Source organism: Sorex fumeus, unplaced genomic scaffold, assembly GCF_029834395.1.
Source record: "Sorex fumeus unplaced genomic scaffold, SorFum_2.1 ptg000073l, whole genome shotgun sequence".
In the NCBI taxonomy this organism is placed as follows: domain Eukaryota; kingdom Metazoa; phylum Chordata; class Mammalia; order Eulipotyphla; family Soricidae; genus Sorex; species Sorex fumeus.
The window spans coordinates 6,458,127-6,475,769 of NW_026606130.1; the positions used below are offsets into that span (position 1 = coordinate 6,458,127).

The 17,643-nt window shown below is 39.6% G+C and overlaps 1 pseudogene; it reads right to left on the reverse strand.

The window, feature by feature from the left end:
- The window catches only part of LOC130038106 (protein FAM118A-like), an 80,152-nt pseudogene extending 63,098 nt beyond the window's left edge, over nucleotides 1–17,054 (reverse strand).
- Between the last annotated feature and the right edge of the window lie 589 nt (nucleotides 17,055–17,643).

Below are 17,643 nucleotides of genomic sequence, written 5' to 3' on the forward strand. Positions count from 1 at the left end.
AGGGAATTCCCGGAGCCGTTCAGCTTTGTTTCCCCGAGATGTGCCTCAGTTCCAGTCCCGCGCAGATCAAGGGGGAAAACCGGCTGTTCTGGGGGATCAAGCTAGCTGTGCATGCCCAGAAAGAGTCCCTGGCCCTGGGCTCAGGGCGGTACCTGTTTGAATGAGCTGGGATTGTTTTTTTAATGTTTCTTTCTTTTATTTTGTTTTTTGTATATAAGAAATCCATGGATATTTGGGTGTTGATTATGTAGACTGCCACTTTACTATTTCGACCTATTGTTTCTAGGAGCATTTTGTAGAGTCTTTAGGGTTTTCTAAGTATAGTATTATATCATCTGCAAATAGTTAGAGCTTGACCTCTTCGTTTTCTATCTTTATGCCCTTAATATCTTTTCCTTGCCTAACTGCTATAGCCAGGACTTCCAGTACTACATTAAATAGGAGTGGTGAAATTGTGCAACCTTGTCTTGTGCCTGATCTTAGGGGGGAGATTTTTAGTTTTTCCCCATTGAGAATGATACTTGCCATGGACTTGTGGTAGATGGCTTTGACTATATTGAGGAAAGTTCCTTTGATGCCCATTTTGCTGAGAGTTTTCATCATAAAGGGGTGCTGAATCTCGGCAAATGTTTTCTCTGCTTCTATTGAGATCATCATATGGTTTTTATCTTTTCTTTTATTGATATGATTAATTATGTTGATTGATTTGCAAATGTTAAACCATCCTTGCATCCCTGGGATGAATCCTAGTTGGTCATGGTGTATGATCTTTTTGATAAGTCGTTGTATTCTATTTGCTAATATTTTGTTGAGGATCTTTGCATCTGTGTTCATCAGGAATATCGACCTGTAATGCTCTTTTTTTGGGTATCTCTGGCGGCTTTTGGTATCAGGATATTTACTTCATAGAAACTGTTCCAAAGTATTTTTGATACTTCAATTTTGTGGAAAATTTTAAAGAGGATTGGAATTAGTCCACTTTAAAGATTTGGAGGAATTCACTAGTGAATTCATCTGGGCCAGGTCTATTGTGCTTGGGGAGAGTTTTTATTACCGTTTCAATTTCCTTGATATGTCTGTTCAAGGTATTCCAGTTCTTCTTGGTTCAGCCTTGGAAGGCTATAGGAATCTAGGAATTTATCCATTTCCTTGAGGTTTTTTTGTTTCGTGGCATAAAGCTTCTCAAAATACTCCCTGAGGATCCTTTGAATTTTTGTAGTTTCTGTTGTAATGCCCCCCTCTTCATTTCTGATTTGGTTTATTAGGATTTTCTCTCCCTTTGTGTAAGTCTTGTTAGAGGTTTACCCTGTGTAAACTCACACAAAAGAGGTCACGCGGCACTCACACGGTGGCAGTGGTTCTATCTCTCCCGCTGCCCGCGTTCGGTAGTCTCACCCTTCTCCCACCCCTGAGAGGTCGATGGCAATGGTCAGGCGGAGGAAGGAACGAGGGCCAGGCTGGTAGGTATTAGTCGTAGTTTATTCTGATTCTCTCTTCATCTGTCTCTGCTCCTGTCTCTCTCTGTCTCTCCTCGTCTCTGCCTCTGTCTCTGCCCCCTCTGCCCAATCTACAGTCTCATTATATATCTCTCCAAGAGGAATTGGGGAAACAATTACATATAGGTGCGGTCACAATCAATATGGGTAGAAATCTTAGCCTCAGGGAAGACCACTCCTAGGACAGATCCTCCCTCAGCAGGAGGACCCACTCTAGAGCATAATCCCATGGGCGTGCCTCTCCTCTCCTTGTCCGACAAGCATGTAAGAATATAATATAAACCATTTTGTATGGATACAGTAAGAAATATCTTAAACTTATAGAATTGCTCTCCTAGGGCCATCTCGATCTCAGACTACAGTGCTCAGGCCAGATAGTCTTTCCCACCCCTAGCAGGATCCTAGTCTTGTCGTTACCTTTGGATCATGACAGCATTTGTCTGTGATCAAACTCTTAACTTATAGTTAAGAATTGTGGCAATTTGGCCTGGCGCATTTTGCTGCCAGGGTAGCTCACCGCTTGCCCTGGGTCCATTCAGTCCCTCATCGGGACCCTGCTTTTGGGGTGTTAGGAACTAAGGGCAATTGAGGCTTAAGTCGAGAAAGCAGATGCCTGGGAGTGAATAATATTCAAGGCCAACCAAATCCTAAATTATAAAGCATGATGTTAACAGTCTTCCTGTATCTATACAAAAAGGATATTACTTTAAGGTAAACTGTTCATAAGGCATAAGGAGAGGAGAAAGGCAATATTTCACTCATACATATAAAATCATAGATTTCTGGGAAACTGACCTTACAAATTAACAAAGTCTGATTAAGGAGAAAGCTGATTAACTGGGTGGGAAGCAGAGCATAGGGAAGACTGTTTACATGTAAACACAATGGAAGTGGAAGTGCCTCCGAGCACTGTGATGGGTGTAACCAGATTAATGGGTATAACCAGATAAACCTAAGCTTCTTGTACTCTTTTTTTATCTTCTCAAAGAACCAGCTCTTGGTTTCATTGATCTTTTGGATTGATTTTTGGGTTTCCATCTCGTTTATTTCTGCTCTGAGTTTCATTATTTCCTTCCTCTTGCCCTATTGGACTCCTTTTATTGGTCTTTCTCCAAGCTCTTGAGCTGTGAGGTTAGATTATCTATGTGGGCTCACTCTTCCTTCCTGAGGAATGTTTGTTGAGATATAAACTTTCCTCTTAACATAGCTTTTGCTGTGTCCCATAAGTTTTGGTAACTCGTGTCCACATTTTCATTCGTTTCCAGGAATCTTTTGATTTTTTCTTCGATTTCCTTTCTAAGCCACTTGTTGTTCAATAGTGAGCTGCTTAATTTCCAGGTGTTTGATTTGATTTTCTGTTTGTCTGTATGATTGACTTCTATTTTCAGTGCATCATGGTCTGAGAAGATCATTGATACAATCTCTGTCTTGTTAATTTTATGGAGGTATGTTTTTTGGCTCAGCATGTGGTCTATCTTGGAGAATGTCCCATGCACACTTGAGAAGAATGTGTATTCAGCTTTTTGAGGATCATAAGCCCCTTTTTTCCATTTCCCCTTTCAGATAAAGTATATCCTTTGCTAAGCTTGAGTTTGCTTGATCTATCAAGAATTGATAAAGCGGTTTTGAAATCTCCACTAGTATTGTGTTGCTATCTATGTATTCCTTCAAGTCTATGAGTAGTTGTTTTAAGTACTTTGCTGGTCCCTCCTTAGGTGCATATATATTTAGGAGTGTAAGTTCTTCCTGCTGTACAGTTCCCTTGAGCAATAAGAAATGACCTTCCCTGTCTCTTTTGACCTTCTTCAGTCTGAAATAAATGTGGTCTGATACCAAAATGGCCACCCCAGGTTTTTATTGGGGTTATTTGGCTGTATAATTGTTTTCCAGCCTTTGACTCTGAGTTTGTGCTTGCTCTGACTCTTCAGATGTGTTTCTTGCAGGCAGCAGAATGTTGGGTTGAATTTTCTGATTCATCCTGCCACTCTGTGTCTTTTAAGTGGTGCATTTAGTCTGTTGGTGTTGAGAAAGATTATTGTTATAGTGTTTTCTCCCATATTTCTGCTAAAGTTTGATGTATTTGAGGGACTTATCTTGTCTTAAAGTAGCCCGTTTAGTTGTTATTGTAGCCATGGTTTTGAGTCTATAAAGTCCCTGAGCTGTTGTTTTTCTGTGAAACTGTGTGTTATTCCTTCTATTATGAATGAGAGTCTAGCTGGGTAAAGTATTTTAGTGAGGCATTTATTTCTGTGATTTTTTTCACTATATCACACCACTGTTTTGGCTGTTAATCTTAAGGATGTTCCTTTATTGGCAACTTCTTTCTTTGATCTTACTGCTTTCAGAATTTTGTCTCTGTCTAAGGTTTTTGTCATTTTGATCAGGCTGTGTATTGGGGTATTTTTATTTGGACTTCTCTAGCTGGTACCCTTTGTACCTCCTGAATGTGGTTGCATGTCTTTTTCAGCTCTGGGAATGTCGTAGCAATGATGTCTTTTACAGTGTCTTTTTCATCAGGGTTTTCTTTTTTTCCTTCTGGGACTCCAATAATTCTTATGTTATTTCTCTTGGCTTCATCCCTATCTCCCTTGACATCTGTTCTCTGATTGTGAGTCTCTTTTCTATTTTCTGCTCTTTTCTGGAGAGTCTCTGTACTTGATCTTTGAGCTCACTGATTCTATGCTCAGCAGCTGTTACTCTGCTGCTGAGGCCTTCCACTGAGTTTTTCAATTCGCCTACGAGATTTTTCAGGTCTGACATTTCCGATTGCATTTTCCTCATTTCTGCCTTCAAATCCTCTTGTCTTCTATTGGCATTGCTTTCCATTGTTTCTTTTAGTTCCCTAAGCATCCTAAGTAGCTCCCTTCTGAATTCCTTGTTAGAGAGGTTGTCTGCCTTCCATACAGTTTTTCAATTCACTTACCAGGCTTTTCATATCTGTCATTTCCATTTGTAGTTTTGTTTGCATTTTCCCCATTTCTACTTTAAAATCCTCTTGTATTTTATTTGTGGTGTGTTCCATTGTATTTTTAGCTCCCTATGCATCCCCAGTAACTCCATTCTAAATTCCTTGTCAGAAAGGTTGTCTAGCATTTCATTAATGTTGGGGTCATCTGGGCTAGTCCCTTCCCTAAGTAAGCTTGGTGGACTTCTGCATTGCTTTACCTTTGTGACCCATGTGGTTTACACCTTCACGCTATCTGTTACTATTGTCTTTTTGGTGTAATATTAATTTTTGAGATGTGGGTAATGAGTTATTGGTTTAATGTGTTTCTGTTGATTAAGATGCCATAGTGAAGTTTCCACCTAAGAGGTTAACTTATGGTTCTTATGAGGTATTGAGGGGAAGAATAACTCACGTCCGCATTATTGGCCGTGGCCCCCGAAAGGTCTCCTGTGCTGAGGGATACCTGGATTGGATGAGAGGAGGACAACGGGGAGTTCCCACGGCCTTCTGCGTTCCCGTTTGCCGTCCCTCGCAGCTCTATGTTAGGAACCGGCTTAGCATGGGTCTTCTCAGTCCCACAACCCTAGAAAGTAGAACATACGATTTACAATGTTATTTTAGCCTCTGTTTTTTCTTCCTCTCTCCATCCCTCTCTTCCTCCCTCCCTCCCTCCCTCCCTTCCTTCTCCTTCCTTCCTTCCTTCCTTCCTTCCTTCCTTCCTTCCTTCCTTCCTTCCTTCCTTCCTTCCTTCCTTCCAAGTTGGAGATCTGGCTGTCCTCATTCAAACCAGTCTCTGAAGGAATGGATGGTCTTAACCCCGAATTAAAATAATAGTTTAGCATTCTCAGCATTGTCGGCTTATTTAGTTTCCCTAAATTCTTTTTTTTTTTTTTTGAGGGATGGGGCAATATCTGGTGATTCTCAGGATACATGGTACCATTCTTGGTAATGCTAAAAGCCACCAGAGCAGTGCTAGGGAGCCACCATGGTTATATTTAGAAGTGCTTGGGAGATAATGCAGTGGTAGGTATTGAACCCAGGACCACTCACACATCAAGACTTATGCCAGTTGAGCTATATCTCTGACCGTGTTGCTTTTGAGTTGTCTCAGAATCTTGGCATCCCACTGTTTCAGGCCCTATCCTATAGAACCAGTATAGTCAAAATAACAAGATTTTAAATTAGAAAGCCTGAGTTGAAGTCCTAAGCTGTTAGTGTCACCTTTGAGAAATCACTTTGTCAATCTCATTTTCTGTATTGCCAAAAAAAAAAATTCCTCCTAACAGACTAAGGTAGATTCAAATGCAGACACATATGAAAAAGTTTGATATTATAAAACACTATGAAAATGTTAATTTTATTGCTATTTTTATTTCTCTCCTCACTAAAGAAGTTGAAGATAATGGATTGGGAGTTAATGGGCTGGACTTCATGCATTGTATGTGAGATTCCCAGGTTTGAGCACATGCTCTACATGGGAGGCTAGGTTTGATTTCTAGTACTTCATGTTTTCTTAAGCAGTGCTGGATGTGATCCCCAAGTACTGAAGCATAGCAGCAGGGATAGCCTACATGCACTGCTGTGTGTGGCCCCCAAACAAGCAAAGTTGCAGACAATAATTGTGACTGGGAGTAAAATCTTGAATTAACCTATTGGATCTTTGAGTTGCTTTTGACTTTTTGGTTAGGATGATGGAAGTCACAGGGAGATACTTGGCGAGACTGTTGATACTTTTTTCCATTTTTCCAATGTTTTTCAATGTTTCAACAGAAGCTATTTTCCTCAAGAACAGAATCCACCCCATCCCCCCACCCATTCATTATTCTATATCTGGAATTCCATCTACCTCATCTTAATTAGTAGTTATTAACAAGTTGCTTCAATAGAGTGAACCTCCCTCATTTTAAACTAGGATGACACTCATTTAAATTAATTGAAATCCTATTGTAAATCATAGCTTTTTTCAGCAAGGAAGATAATTTAATAATTTTCTTTTAAATGTACGCTCTTTCTTAACATAATCTTAACCCAACATGTTGTCTTCACAGTTTAGGAGTAGACTGCATTAAAAGTTCTTTTTGAGTTTCTTCCAGAAGCAAGTCTTGCATTTGTAGTATAACTCTCAGCCATTCAGCTACTTCTTTATTACTTACTCTGCTATGCTGACAGTATTCATTCTGAAAACATGCGATGATGTCATTACCTCAGAGTGTGTCAATCAAGTCTCTTACTGAATGTCACTGAAAATATATTTTAAAAGGACTAGAAATATTTTTACAAAAATGAATTATATAAGATATTAACCATGTAGGGAACATTCACATATCAAAGTTAATATCTTCATAATCTAATGCACTGTGAAACCAGGTGTTATCATTGATCTTCTACCATGCCTTTGGAATTCCCTCCTTCAGACTTCCTTCACTCTGTTGATGTTGTTGCAACGACTAGGGGTCACATACACCTGTCTGTGGTGTTCACACATTTACATGTGGGCACATAAGGTTAATAGCACATGTGTTCCCTGGGGATTGCACTTCTAGGTTTGGTGCATTCTCAAGTTCTGGTTGTACTTTTTGCCAAGGATTACTGTAATGCTCACGCATGGTTTGTCTTGGGGACACACTTGCTGGCCATAGTGTTCACATATCTGGGAGTTGCATTCTTTAGTTGCAGTCTTCATATACACCCGGTTGTGTTGAATTTGAAAATCACCTGTTGCACTGGGAAGCAAAGTTAGCATAACTACTAGGCATAAACATCAGGGCTTCCAGGATCATTGTGGCTGTGGGAATTGAACGCATGACCTTTTGCTTACAAGACAGGTGCTTCTAAGCCATGATACTTAACTTTTTCCACTCGCTGATTCATATTTCCTGAGGAAATTTTATATAACCCTAGGGTTATTTCTATGAAATAGATATGTAAATAATAGACTCACTGTTAATAAATCACAAATTTGTTTTGGGGCCAAACCTGATGGTGCTCAGGGCTTAGCTCTGGCTCTGATCTCAGGGATTATTCTTGGAGGAGCTTAGGAGTCCACAAAGGGCAGTCGGGATTGAACTCAGGTCAGTCAGATGCAAGGATAGAGCCCTTTCTGCTGCAATGTCACTTCAACCCTTAAATAAATTTATTTTAAAACATATGTAATCATTTTTGTGAGGGCCAGAGAGTTAATGGAATGAGTGCATGCCCAGAAGGTCATATATTTATTCCTAGCACCATATAGTTCCCCTGAACTGTTAAGAGTGATCCCCAAGCACTGTCAGATGTGCCCCCGACCCCCAGTTTTTCATGATTCCCACATTCAGTTATGTGACTCTATATGGGATTGCAACCCATGATTTATAAAGCTATGTTCTTTAATATATCTGCTACTATTGTGAATAATGAAAATTCCATGAACTATAAAAGTTTTGAGTATATTTCAACAATTTAATTCATGAAGTTTTATGTAAAACTTATTTTCTATGTTAATAGATAATTTTTCACTGCAGAATATTGTTTATTGAAACAGCTTAAAATCATTCAAAAATTGCTCTTGTGTTATGAATATTTACATTCTTCAATAACATTCTGAAGCTAAGAATGTTGCAAGAAACTAAAACTAGGTTATGGAGACAGGGTTAAATGAGTTGTGGAAAATCTCCTATTGACAATATGAAGGGCAATAGTAATAATTTTGAGAAATTCTGTGTTAGATTAACTGTATGGGTATAGCTCTACTCTGAATCTGGAGCTGCTACTGTTTAGAAAATGGTGACAGAATTTTTACAGATAACGGGTTAATGTTGTTTTAATTGTTTACAGCATTTTTTCCAGAAGTATTGTCATGACTATAGATCAAGCAAAGTTGACTATGTCTGTCTAAGGTTTGAAAATATTAATGAGCATTTCAGTTTTATTAGAGAAGATACAGGTCTATAGAATTTTTATGTTTTTTAGGTTTGTGCTACTAATTTATAGTTTTAAGATAATCTAAAATAACCATTTTATTTGGGAAGTCAAAATACGTTACTTGCTAATGAGTAATGATTAAGTTATAAACAAATTACTACCAAAAATAAAATTTAATTGGAAAATTGTATGTTATCTTCAGCTTTTTAGTTTACATTTACATTTAAGTTTACGTTTAGTTTGTATTTACTGTCAGCATGATTTCATTCAAGTTTGTCTATGCTATGTTAATTTAATCTAAGATCTAGGTACAGATTAAAAATTATTCATTACTTTTAGCCAATGATGGTTCATAACACTCTTATCATTCATTATCATTTCAGAAATTATTAAAACCCTGATAAATGACAATTTACCTAGCATGTCTGAGGCAATTGATACACTCTTTATAGGCCTACCATATATCAACTGGGAATCTATGACTGGAATACGATTGCTCAGGTTGGTATAAAATAGCCTTTTATCATGATTTGGCAATTCATAATTTTAATCATAATTAAAATTAAAAATAAAATTAAAAATAATAATAGTAAAGCAAAAATAGTCTTATAATAACTAGTTAAATACATAGAAATCTATTTTTTTGATTTTCAAGGCTAATTGATGTTTTGGGAAAATATGTCTTTAGAAACAAGTGGAAAATTTGCATTGAAGTTTAATATTTACTGCTTAAGTACTATTGACTTCAGTTTACTCATCTGCTAGAGTAATAAATTCTCTTCCCAGTATTATTATGAATAATAAACAAAATAATATATTTAAGGTCCTAGCTTCATAGTACTAGCTAAGTAATTATCTTTTCCTTCTCTTTACAACAAAGCAAGAAATTAACTGGTATTGGGGAACTCAATTGCTGTAAGACTTCATAGAGGTTTTATTTTTTGTATTGTATTTTTTTGTATTTTTATATTAAGATGAATGTCTGGGGCCAGAGCTATAGTACGGCTGGTAGGGCAATTATCTTGCATGCAGCCAACCTGGGTCAAATTCTTAGCATCCCATATGGTTCCCCAAGCAACACTGGGAGTAATTCCTGAGTGCAGAGCCAGGAGTAAGCCCTGAACACAGTCAGGTGTGGCCTCCAAACAAAATATGCAAACAAAAGAGTTCCGCCACTTAAAAATGTCCTGAGGTCCTGAAACATATTTTGGGAGGGACACTGAACAGTATTTAAGGCCTAGGATACTCCTGGGCTCAGTGCTCTAGGAGCTTTTTGGGGAACTTTGAAATCAAACCTGGGCCTTTTCTATGCAAAACCAATTCACCTATTCAACCCATTTACCTATTTCTCGGGCCTGGTTCTGAAACATTTTGGAAACCATTTACCCTTGACAGTTCCTTATGTTTTGGTATATGTATATAATGGAAAAGTGAGAATTTATTGTAAATATTTTGTCTTTTTATCAACTACTCAGTGAGTACAGGTCAGTGATCTTTAATATTTCATGGAGTTGTACATTCATTAATACAGTTAGTTTTAGAACATTTTAATAACCCCATAGGAAACCTGTGTCCATTTGGAGAACTTCCATTTTCTATCCCCTCCTGCAGCCTCAGATAATCTCAGACCTATCTCTATCTCAATTTCTGTTCAATATCTATGGAGACTTACATATATGGACGTATTTTTAAATGGAATCATACACGATCTATTTTTGATTGTTTTTGTTTTTAGATTAAAACCAGTGGTGTTCAGGACTTACTCCTGGCTCTGTGCTCTGGGGTCGGTCACTCCTGTTGGTGCTCAGAAGACCAAATGTGATGTCAATGATTGAATCTAGATGAGTCACATTTAATACAAGCACCTTATCCCTTGTACTGTCTCATTCAATGTATGATCTTTTGTGATTTCTTTCACTTAGCACGTGTTTTTAAAAAATGATTCATTATGATGTGCCATTTATTTGTTCTCCATCGTTTTTATAGATAAACCACTCTTTTATTATTTGAACATTTGAATTATATATCACATTTTGTGTACCCATCTGTGATAAAATTTTGGGTTATATAAACCTTATAACTATTAGAGAAATGTTGCTATGAACATTCATGTATGTACAGATTTCAAGTTTTTTAAATTTAAATTTTATTTTTCTCTAACACTTTATATAAACATTGTTGTTTACAGAGTTGTTCATGTTGATATGTTACAGATATTCAATATTCAAACACCAATCCCACCACCATTGCACCTTTCTACCAACATTATTTCCAATTTTCCTAACCAACCCTTAAGCCTGCCCCCAAAGCAGGCCCTCAACAATTTATTCTATATTGCTCGTTATAAGTAATTTGCTAGAAGAATGATCATAAATATTTCCCTAGAAGAAAGTTAATGAAAATTGTTATATCTCACCACAGAGCCATTAAGCCCTTGGATGAGATAACCATGCTGCCAAACCCGCGTCAGACTGTTTCATTCGGGGAACCCCAGACAGGGGTGGGTGAGACCCCTTCCTGCCCCAAGGGACCCAGCTATGGCAGCTGAAAACCTCCAGAACTCAACTGCCGCCATGCTCACGGTTGCTCTCCACACGCTCAGGCTGAGCGTCACCCCCGAGTGAACCTATTCCTGGATTGCGCGGCCATATTTGTGGTTGCGTGATGCTTTATATCACATACCCTACCCATATTCCAAGAGTACCACAGACATTTAATGGGGTTTAAAGTAGGAGGCAACCAATATTAGAGGGAAATAAATACACACACACACACACACACACACACACACACATATATATATATATATATATATATATATATAGAGAGAGAGAGAGAGAGAGAGAGAGAGAGACTGGTCTAACCATTCCAAGAGTACCACAGACATTTAATGGGGTTTAAAGTAGGAGGCAACCAATCTTAGAGGGAAATATTTTATTCATATATATATTATATACTGGTCTAACCATTAACAACATGTTAGTGATCTCTTATAGAAGGGCTTTAATGGCTCCTCAGAGAAATAAAGTAATCTTCACACTTTTTCCTCTAAGGAAATTTTTCTGTAGAATTTTCAGCAGTTTTTCATAACAAGCAACTCAAAATATATTATCTCAGTTCTGCTTTGGGGCAGGGATTGGGGTTTGGGATGGAAGCATGCTAAATATGGTGGTGGGAAGGGAAGGTGTAGTGGTGGTGGTGTTGGTGTTTTAATATTAAATGTAATAAAATATTTTGAACTACTTTATAAAATAAAAATTTTTAAAAAAGATGAAACACCACTGACCAAGAAAGTGAAAGCAAAGATAAATAAATGGGACTACATAAGCTAAACTTCTGCACCGCAATAGAAACAGTGACCAAAATACAAGAGAGAGCCCACAGAATAGGAAATCTTATTTACCCAATACCCATCAGATAAGGGGTTTATATTAAAGTCATATAAGGCACTGGTAGAACTTAAAAAAAAGCAACCAAATTTCCAACCCCATCAAAAATGGAGGGTGTAACGCCTACATACTGAAAGATGAGGGATCTGGGTGGAGGAGGCCCCAGTCCTAATCCGAGCAGGCTTGGAGATATACACCCCAGGTCCTGCACACCTGGGTTCCTCTGCCGGTTACTTCATGTGTGAGGCTTGTCTAAAGGTTTGGAGAGTGGTCTTAAGCATGGCTGTGGCTGAAACTGGAGCTCTTCAGCTGCCAGGGCTCTGCTCGGAGTGGGGAGGGAAACTCAATCCACTCTCCTCCAAGGGGCCCCGGTGAGGACAGCTAGGCACAGAGGCAGGAGACTCTGTGCTGTTCTCTTCTGGTAGCAGGGTTTTATAGTCTCTGAGTCTTGGCCATTGATAGGATTACATGGCACGGGGGTAGTTGGTGGGTGTAACGCCTACATACTGAACGATGGGGGATCTGAGTGGAGGAGGCCCCAGTCCTAATCCTAGCAGGCTTGGAGATATACTCCCCGGGTCCTGCACACCTGGGTTCCTCTGCCGGTTACTCCCCGCTCCAGGTAATTCCTCAAAAAAAATCTAGAAATCGAGCTTTCATATGACCCACCAATACCACTTCTAGGAATATACCCTGGGGGTGCAAAAACATACAGCAGAAATGATATCTGCACTTCTATGTTCATTTAACACTGTTAATGATAACCAGAATCTGAAAACAACCCGAGTTCCCAGGAATAGACAACTGGTTAAAAGAAACTATGATATATCCATTCAGTGGAATAGTATATAGCTGTTAGAAAAAAATGAAGTAATGAAATTTGCTTATAAGTGGATGACCATGGAGAGTATCATGCTGAGTGAAATGAGTTAGAAGGAGAGGACAGACATAGAATGACTGCTTTCATTTGTGAGATATATAAAATATAGTATAAGACTAACATCCAAGGATAGTAGAAATATGGGTCAGGAGGATCGATCCATGCTTGGAAGCCAGCTTCAAGTGCTGGTGGAGAAAGCAGTTGGGTAGAGAAGGGATCACTAAGACAATGATGACTGGAAGGGATCGCTTTTGATGGGAGATTTGTGAAAGTGGACCAAGGACCAAATATGATGGCCTCTAAGTATCTGTATTGAAAACAATAATGCCCAAAATTAGAGAGAGAAAAAGAAAAAAAGTGCCTACCATAGAGTCTGGCTAGGTGGAGGATGTTGATGGGAGGGATACTGGGTGTATTGGTGGTAGAAAATGTACACTGTTGAAGGGATGGGTGTTGGAAACTGTGTGATTGATACCTGATCATGAAAGCTTTGTAACTTTGTATCTCATTTTGATCCATTTAAAAAATTTGCTGGAGAATAATTAGAGAAATGAAGACATGTTAAATAAACTGTTTAAAGGGACGATCTTTAAAACCTATAAAACTGTTGCTGGTAAATGGTCATAAACATTGGTTTCAATTTTATAATTTTCAGAGGTTTAGAGTTTTATAAAGTATAGCCCTGCAGAAAAGAATCAAATCTAAAATACAATTGTGTACAATTATTGTGCAAAAACTTTTCTGTTTACTTATTAGTATTCCTCTCAGTCATATGACTACTGATTAGAATAAGATATTGCTACGTATTTTCTAACATGATTACCTTAGCATCCTGGGAGTGTTAGGCTAGAGTTATGCCACATTCATCTCGACAGTACATCCACACAGGACCACGCCTTTAGGAGTCTATTGCCAGAAGTTAAACTGTCACAAGATTCCATATGCTTTGTATCTTCATTTTATCCTTGAGACATTGTGTGAGGTTTATTTATTTATTTTTTGCATCCAGTTGGTTACATCCCATGTTGGGAAACAGTTTTTCCCCAACGTGCCCAGACACATTGTGCACCAGGTCCGGGTAGACTCAGGGTGAAGGATGCTGGGTGTGTGGAGAAACCACTCTGGGAGATAGCTGATGGCCACTCACTTTATTGCCAAACACACACATATTTTATAGGGGATCTTGGCTTAAGAGGATGGTCCAATCACATAAAATTTAGCATTACTGACCTATCACCTTTCCAACTCTGCTTTGTCAGGCCCAATCCCATTTAGGGCTAGATGCTGCAGTTAGGTGACAATTCTTGGAGGTTTGGGTGAGATTCAAGGCCGGATACCTGGTGCTTGTAAAATGCACCCAGACACTCCCTACTGGGTCACTATGCAGGGACAGATCTTATCTGCTATGCAGGGACAGATCTTATTTGCTCTGGTGCCTGTTTCCATGATCCACATCTCCCCCTTTTTATTTAAATTCAAAGCCTAAGGATTAATAATAGGGAGATCATAAAAGATTTGCCCCAATTAAAGGTGTATTGCCTTCTCGTTCCCTTAGCTAACAATTCATTTAAATCATCATATTAAATTGAACTTCCAGTAATTTTGTATGAACACAACAAGAAATATATTAAGCTTAAAGTTGGCTCCTCATGGAGGACATCTCATTGTCAGCAGGCAAGATTAATCCTTCCTAACCCTTGCAGGATTCTTGTTCAGTGACTTCTCTTAGGGTCTTTACAGAACTCGTTCATAACCATGATCTTAGCTTACTATTCCCATTTCGGTGCCAGGGTAGCTCAAAGATTGCCCTGGGTCCATCCAGTTCCTTCATCAGGACCCTGACTTTGGGTGCTAGGAATAAAGGACAATTGAGACTTAAGTCGAGTAAATAGATGCCCGGGAGTGAATATGATCTGGAGTCAGTTGACTCCCATTTATAAAAACTTAGCATCAACTGTCCTCCTGTGTCTATGCAAAAAGACATTGCTTTGAAGTAAACTTTGCAAAAGAACATAAGGGAAAGAGAAAAGCAATATATCCACACCCATATATTACAGTTGGGAGTTTCCAAATGTAGGAAAATTGGTTGTTAGGGGCTCATATTGCTGAACTTTAAACTGATGGATCAATACCCGAGTCATCTCCTGAAGACATGTTTGAGCAAATCTAAGTAAGCAAGGGGCTACTGCTAATAAACAGAACCACAATAAAGGGGGTAGGTAAGGCAAATATCCAAGGTGGGACTGAGGAAATGGACCAGGAGAAGGAGGGGTGGTCATTGAAACATTCCCTAAGATTATCAAAAATTTTAACCATGTTCTTGATATTACCCTCAACTATCTCATATTTATTAATAAAATAACATTGTTCATTAAGAAATACACAGACCACCCTCCCTTTGTCTGCGGTTACTAAGTCCAGTGCTCTCTGGTTTTGAATAACAACTTCAGTCAGAGAATTAATCTGATATTGCAGTGTCACCAGGGATTATGCGGTAGAGCCAATCACCCCCTGCAACTGGTTGGTAAAGTCTCTGGCTGTCAGGAGAGGTTCAGCCAGTGAGGTAGAGGATAGTTCCACGGAGGCAGCTAGACCAGAGGTAGCCAAGAGGGGCAAGAAAATTGCATGCTTCTGTCGGGTTCTGAGGAGGAGCAAGATGAGTTCATCTGAACTGTAGAGAGTAAACTGGGTTCAATAGCAGTTAAAAAGCAGGTTTTTACTGAAGAGGGTGGACCAGTGTCATACAGTGAAGAGTCACACCAGTTAAAGAGACCTTCCGGGGGTTTTCATTTATAACTGCTGGAATCAGGTTTGTTACACTCTCCCACAGAGAGACGCCCAGTATTGGACCATGATTCCTGTTCTGGGATAAGGCCACATCAGGTTTTGTTGGCAGGGTAACCTTTGACAGATTTAAAGTCAGTGCCACAAATAGTGGCCAAGAGAGGGAAGCACATAAGAAACAATCTCTGCCATCTGTAGAATTTATGTCTCTCAGAGATTAAGTGCATACTGTAGGTACTGGGGCCAGCAGGGAACTATATGGCCCCTCTTGATGGCCTCTTTCAGGGAAAACTCAGATTCCTAAATGATCTGTAGCACTAGAGCAGATGCCAGGACAGGGAACAATGCTCTGGATATCCGAAGCCTGCGTGCTGGTTTACTTGCCCAACTGGAAGTATACAGAAACCCGGCAGCTCCCTCCTGCCAGTGTTGGTCCCAGGGCTCTGGTATCTGCAACCCAGTTTTTCCTGTTAGGTTGTTATATATAAACATGTCAATAGTGGGCCTGGTCCCATGTTTGAATCGAAAATATTCCTGGTTGTAGGAGGCATAATGACAACCTCCAAAGACATCCTTCTGCTGGAGGTAAGATATTTTAGCTTGCCGATATGGAGAGCAGATGTAAGTATTAACCCAGGTCTTATCAATTTCATTGGTAAGTGGGATCTCGATGGCTGAGGCACAACAGGTCACGGGGTAGCGGGCATGTCCCACTATTTGGGCTTCAAGGGTAGTGCTTCCTATGGGAGTCTGAATTACAAAAAATTCTCAATGAACATTGGCTAGGAAGGTGGAATTAGCATGAATACAGGCCAGAAAAGCTAGGAGAAAAATAGGAGAGGCTGGACATATCTGCTGTGCCTTTGCTTCCGTGTGCTGAAGGTCGTTCTAGGTGGTGCCATGTCAGCGTGTCCATTTCTTTGTCAGCAGGCAGAGCTCCTGTAGTGTGAGTCACCTCCTTCAATTGATCGGAGAGGAGGAGCCGTGCAGGGAGCTGGAACCCAGACTGGCTTTACTCCTTCCGAGAGTAGAGCAGAAAAAAATCCCCTTCCTGAATGTAAAAATGGGCTGGGGCCTTTCCAAGTACCATCCAACGGGTCCTTCCAGTTACATAAAAACAGTGGGTGGGGAGTTGGGAGAAGTACTAGGAGAAGGGGGAATCAAGGATATGGTAAGAAAATTCAGGAGATGATGGAAGTTTGAGGGACAGAAGACCTGATCAAAAATAGAAAATAGGGGCAGGGGAACACAAGAGAAAGGGTGGCTCAAGACCCCCATTTCAAGAAGGGTCTCCAAGCTTGCTTCAGATCCTTTTACCTGGCGCAGAACCTTTTGTCCAAGACGCTTTGGTTATTTTTCTTATACAAAATCTTTGTAAACAATAAAACCCCAAAATAACATGGAGAATACCAACACATATTTACACAAACTAGACCACCTAGAAATCACCAAATTAGCTACTCATAAGTCCTACAAAGGCCAGAAAATACAATAACTAGAGGGGGCTGCAAGTTGGGGGAGACAAGAACCTAGGATCAGACACAAATCACCCAATGTGGTCTATTGCATTTACCCTGTTTCAACACGGTGAGATAGAGGTTTGCAGGGATCAGAGCATGTAAATGAAAACCCCCTCCCTTTTCTCCCTTGGCTACCATGATGTGAACCATTTGTACCCGCAGGGCAGGACACTGGCTCTGGGCCCCAAAAAGGAGACATCAGGAAACCAAAGAGTTAAAGGTTCTGGATATGGTCCCTGTTTCATATCCATATCTTGGCATCTCAAAGTGGATACAGAGATATCCTCTGAAAACTATTCTTATAAACTCATTTTTTGGGCAAGCACTTATTCCTCCTGTTGTGCATGGTAGGCTTAGCGCAATCCAGTGAAAGATGGATCTGGGACGTAAAGAGTCCTGTGCCCTAGAGTTGGAGTTATGGGACAGAAATCCTCCATCTCAAACACACAGATCCCACCTGATTATGACTTCCTCTTGGTGCCTTTAACCTGGCCCAGCTTCTCCTAACCTCTCTGCACCACCTTTCCTGTTCAGACCAGTTTCAAATCTTGGGGAAGAAATCAAGTCATAGAGTACCCAGGGGAAACCTAGCTCCCCCATGAAAACATTGAAGGTGGAGGGGTTTCATGATGACATAACAGCAGAAAAGTCAGCTCACAATTGTCCAAAAATGAGGTCGTTCAATCCACTTAAAAGTTTTTCTCCTTGTTGATCAAACAACAAAAGG